This window comes from Cervus canadensis, chromosome 26 (assembly GCF_019320065.1).
Source record: "Cervus canadensis isolate Bull #8, Minnesota chromosome 26, ASM1932006v1, whole genome shotgun sequence".
NCBI lineage: Eukaryota > Metazoa > Chordata > Mammalia > Artiodactyla > Cervidae > Cervus > Cervus canadensis.
Window position 1 is genome coordinate 11,235,856 of NC_057411.1, and position 6,000 is coordinate 11,241,855.

Genomic DNA, 6,000 nt, shown 5'->3' on the forward strand with positions numbered 1-6,000 from the left:
GTGGCTGTTGGAGTAGACTTTATCTTTCACACGGTCCATGGCTGTGGGAATAGACTTTATGTTTCACACGTTCCGTGGCTGTGGGAATAGCCTACATCTTTCACACGGTCCGTGCCTGTGGGGTAGACTATCTTTCACACGCTTCACGTGGCTCTGGGATAGACTTTATGTTTAACACGGTGCGTGGCTGTGGGATAGACTTTATCCTTCACACGGTCCGTGGCTTTGGGGTAGACTTTATCTTTCACATGGTCCATGCCTGTGGGATAGACTTTATCTTTCACATGGTCCGTGCCTGTGGGATAGACTTCATCTTTCACACGGTACGTTGCTGTGGGGCAGACTTTATCTTTCACACGTCCGTGTCTGTGGGATAGACTTTATCTTTCACACGGCCCGTGCCTGTGGGGTAGACTTTATCTTTCACACGGTCCGTGGCTGTGGGGTAAACCTTTATCTTTCACATGGTCCGGGGTGTTTGATACACTTTATCTTTCACACGGTCCGTGGCTGTGGGATAGACTTTATCTTTCTCATGGTCCATGCCTGTGGGATAGACTTTATCTTTCACATGGTCCGTGGCTTTGGGGTACACTTTATCTTTCACACGGTCCGTGGCTGTTTGATAGACTTTATCATTCACACTGTCCGTGTCTGTGGAGTAGACTTTATCTGACTCACGGTCCGTGGCTGTGGGGTTGACTTTATCTTTCACACTGTCCTTGGCTGTCGGATAGAGTCTATCTTGCACATGGTCATTGGCTGTGGGAATAGACTGTATTTTTCACACGGTCCCTGGCTGTGGGATAGACTTTATCTTTCACACGGTCCGTGGCTGTGGGATGACTTTATCTTTCACACGGTCCGTGCCTGTGGGATAGTCTTTAGCTTTCACACGGTCCGTGGCTGTGGGGTAGACTTTATCTTTCACACAGTCCTTGGCTGTTTGATAGACTCTATCTTTCACACGGTCTGTGTCTGTGGGGTAGACTTTATCCTTCACACGACCTGTACCTGTGGGGTAGACTTTATCTTTCACTCGGCCCTTGGCTGTGTGGTAGACTTTATCTTTCACATGTTCCGTGGCTCTGGGAATAGAGTTTATCTTTCACACGGTCCGTGGCTGTGGGATGGACTCTATCTTTCACACGGTCCGTGCCTGTGGGATAGACTCTATCTTTCACACGATCCGTGGATGAGGGAATAGACTTTATTTCAAACACGGTCAATGCCTGTGGGATAGACTCTATCTTTCACATGGGCCATGGCTGTGGAATAGCCTCGATCTTTCACACAGTCCGTGGCTGTGGGAATAGACTCTATCTTTCACACGGTCCATGGCTGTGGGATAGACTTTATCTTTCACACGGTCCGTGGCTGTGAGGTAGACTTTATTTGTCACACGGTCCGTGGCTGTGGTAGTAGACTTTATCTTTCACATGGTCCGTGGCTGTGGGAATAGACTTTATGTTTCACATGGTCCCTGGCTCTGGGAATAGACTTTATCTTTCACACGGTCCGTGCCTGTGGGGTAGACTTTATCTTTCACACAGTCCGTGCCTGTGGGATAGACTCTATCTTGCACATGGTCTGTCGCTGTGGGAAGAGACTCTATCTTTCACACGGTCCATGGCTGTGAGTTAGACTTTATCTTTCACACGGTCCGTGGCTGTGGGGTAGACTTTATCTTTCACACGGTCCATGCCTGTGGGACAGACTTTATTTTTTACATGGTCCATGTCTGTGGGATAGACTTTTTCACATGGTCCGTGGCTGTGGATATACTTTATCTTTCACACGGTCCATTCCTGTGGGTTAGACTTTATCTTTCACACGGTCCGTGGCTGTGGGATAGAATTTATCTTTCACACGGTCCGTGGCTGTGGGAATAGACTATATCTTTCACACGGTCCGTGCCTGTGGGATGGACTTTATCTTTCACACGGTCCGTGCCTGTGGGATAGACTTTTTCAACACGGTCCGTGCTGTGGGATATTTACTTTATCTTTACATGGTCCTGGCTGTGGAAGGACTTTTTTCAACAAGGTCTCGGTCCCCGTGGCTGTGGGATTGACTTTATCTTTCACACGGTCCCGTGGCTGTTTGGATAGAGTTTATGCTTTCAACACGGTGTTGGCTGTGGGAATAGACTCTATCCCTTTAACACTGAGTCGCGTTGCCTGTTGGGGATAGACTTTTAAGCTTCACACGGTCCATGTTCTGTGGGGTAGACTTTCATCTTTTCACACGGGTTCCGTGCCTGTTGGGATAGAGCTTTATCTTTCAAACAATCGGCCCGTGCCTGTGGGGTAGACTTAATCTTTCCACACGGTCCGTGGCTGTGGGAACAGACTCTATATTCACACTGTCCGCGGCTGTGGGATAAAGACTTTATCTTTCACATGGTCCATGGCTGAGGTATAGATTGATTTCACACGGTCCATGGCTGTTGGGATAAGACTTTATCTTTCACACTGTCCGTGCCTGTGGGATAGACTTAATCTTTCACACGGTCCGTGCCTGTGGTGTAGACTTTATCTTTCACACGGTCCGTGGCTGTGGGAGTAGACTTTATCTTTCACACGGCTGTGGCTGTGGGAATAGACTTTATGTTTCACAAGGTCCGTGGCTCTGGGAATAGACTTTATCTTTCAAATGATCCGTTGCTGTGGGGTAGACTTTATCTTTCACACGGTCCATGGCTGTGGGATACACTTTACCTTTCACACGGTCCGTGGCTGTGTGGTAGACTTTATCTTTCATACAGTCCGCGGCTGTGGGGTAGACTTTATCTTTCACACGGTCCGTGGCTGTGGGATAGACTTTATCTTTCACATGGTTCGTGGCTCTGGTATAGACTTTATCTTTCACACGGTAAGTGGCTGTGTGATAGACTTTTTCACACGGTCGTGCCTGTGGGATAGACTTTATCTTTCACACGGTCCGTGGCTGTGGGGTAGACTTTATCTTTCATACGGTCCGTGGCTGTGGGAATAGATTTTATGTTTCACATGGTCCGTGGATGTGGAGTAGACTTTATCTTTCACACGGTCCGTGGCTGTGGGATTGACTTTTTCACATGGTCCGTGGCTGTGGGATAGACCTTATCTTTCACACGGTCCATGGCTGTGGGATAGAGTTTATCTTTCACACGGTCCGTGGCTGTGGGATACACTTTACCTTTCACACGGTCCGTGGCTGTGGGATAGACTTTATCTTTCACACGGTCCGTGCTTGTGTGATAGACTTTATCTTTCACACAGTCCGTGGCTGTGGGGTAGACTTTACCTTTCACACGGTCCTTGGCTCTCAGGTAGACTTTATCTTTCACACGGTGCGTGGCTGTGGGTAGACTTTATCTTTCACAAGGTCCGTGGCTTTGTGTAGACTTTATCTTTCACACGGCCCGTGGCTGTGGGGTAGACTTTATCTTTCACACGGCCTGTGTCTGTGAAGTGGACTTTATCTTTAACACCGTCCGTGGCTGTGCGGTAGACTTTATCTTTCACACGGTCCGTGGCTGTCAGGTAGACTTTATCTTTCACACGGTGCGTGGCTGTGGGTAGACTTTATCTTTAACAAGGTCCGTGGCTTTGTGTACACTTTATCTTTCACACGGCCCGTGGCTGTGGGGTAGACTTTTCTTTCACACGGCCTGTGGCTGTGAAGTGGACTTTATCTTTAACACCGTCCGTGGCTGTGCGGTAGACTTTATCTTTCACATGGTCCATGCCTGTAGGATAGACTTTTTCACATGGTCTGTGCCTGTGGAATAGACTTTATCTTTCACACGGTCCGTTCCTGTGGGATAGACTTTATCATTCACATGGTCCGTGGCTGTGGGATTGACTTTATCTTTCACACGGTCCGTGCCTGTGGGATAGACTTTATCATTCACATGGTCCGTGGCTGTGGGATAGACTTTATCTTTCACACGGTCCGTGCCTGTGGGATAGACTTTATCTTTCACACGATCCGTGGCTGTGGGAATAGACTTTATGTTTTACGTGGTCCGTGGCTGTGGGAACAGACTTTATCTTTCACATAGTCTGTGCCTGTGGGATAGACTCTATCTATCACAGGGTCCTTGGCTGTGGGATAGACTCTATCTTTCACAAGGTCCGTGGCTGTGGTATAGACTTTATCCTTCACACGGTCTGTGTCTGTGGGATAGACTTTATCTTTCACACGGTCCGTTCCTGTGGGATAGACTTTATCTTTCACACGGTCCGTGACTGTGGGATAGACTTTATCTTTCACATGGTCCGTTGCTGTGGGATAGACTTTATCTTTCACACGGTCCGTGGCTGTGGGAATAGACTCTATCTTTCACATGCTCCGTGCTTGTCGTATAGACTCTATCTTTCACACGGTCCGTGCCTGTCGTATAAACTCTATCTTTCACACGGTCCGTGGATGTGGGGTAGACTTTATCTTTCACACGGTCCGTGCCTGTGGGATAGACTTTATCTTTCACACGTTCCGTGTCTGTGGGGTAGACTTTATCTTTCACACGGTCCCAGGCTGTGGAAGAAGACTTTATCGTTCATATGGTCCATGTCTGTGGGAATAGACTTTATGTTTCACAAGGTCCGTGGCTCTGGGAAGAGACTCTATCTTTCACATGGTCCGTGGCTGTGGGGTCGACTTTATCTTTCACATGGTCCGTGGCTGTGGGATAGACTTTATCTTTCACATGGTCCGTGGCTGTGGGGTAGACTTTATCTTTCACACGGTCCGTGCCTGTGGGAATAGCCTCGTATCATTGCACACAGTCCCCCCCCCCCGTGGGGGGCCTATGGGAATAGACCTCTATCTTTCCACAGGGTCCAATGGCTGTGGGATAGACTGTATCTTTCACAGGACGGTCCGTGGTGGGGGGTAGACTTTATTTTTCAACACGGTCCGTGGCTGTGGGGTAAGAACTTTATCTTTCACAATGGTCCGTGCCTGTGGGATAGACTCTATCTTGCGGCATGGTCTGTCGCTGTGGGAATAGACTCTATCTTCCAGCCATCGTCCGTGCCTGTGGGAAAAGTTTATCTTTTCACACGGTACGTGGCTGTGGGATAGACTTAATCTTTCACACGGTCGTGGCTCTGGGAATAGAGTTTATCTTTCTCACAGTCCGTGCCTGTGGGAGACTTTATCATTCACACGTCCCATGCCTGTGGGAATAAGACTCTATCTTTCACGACGGTCCCCGTGGGCTGTGGATTAGTCTCTTCTTTCACATGGTCCGTGGCTGTGGGATTAGACTCTATCTTTCACACACGGTCCGCCTGAGGGATAAGACTTTTTCACATGGTCCGTGCCTGTGGGATAGACTTTATCTTTCACACGGTCCGTGCCTGTGGGATAGACTTTATGTTTCACACGGTCCGTGGCTGTGGGATAGACTTTTTCACACGATCCGTTGCTGTGGAATAGACTTTATCTTTCACACGATCCGTGCCTGTGGGATAGATTTCATCTTTCACACGGTCCGTGGCTGTGGGGTAGACTTTATCTTTCACACGGTACGTTGCTAGGTAATAGAGTTTTTCTTTCACACGGTCCATGGCTGTGGGAATAGACTTTATGTTTCACACGGTCCGAGGTTGTTGGATAGACTTCATCGTTTACATGGTCCGTGGCTGTGGGATAGACTCTATCTTTCACACGGCCTGTTGCAGTGGGGTAGACTTTATCTTTCACACGGCCCGTGCCTGTGGGGTAGACTTTATCTTTCACACGGCCCGTGGCTGTGGGGTAGACATTTCTTTCATATGGCCCGTTCCTGTAGGATAGACTTTATCTTTCACACGGTCCGTGCCTATGGGATAGACTTTGTCTTTCACACGGCCCGTGGCTTCAGGGTAGACTTTATCTTTCACACGGTCCGTGGCTGTGGGATAGACTTTATCTTTCACACGGTCCGTGCCTGTGGGATAGACTTTTTCACACGGTCCTTGGCTGTGGGGTAGACTTTACCTTTCACATGGTCCGTGGCTGTGGGAG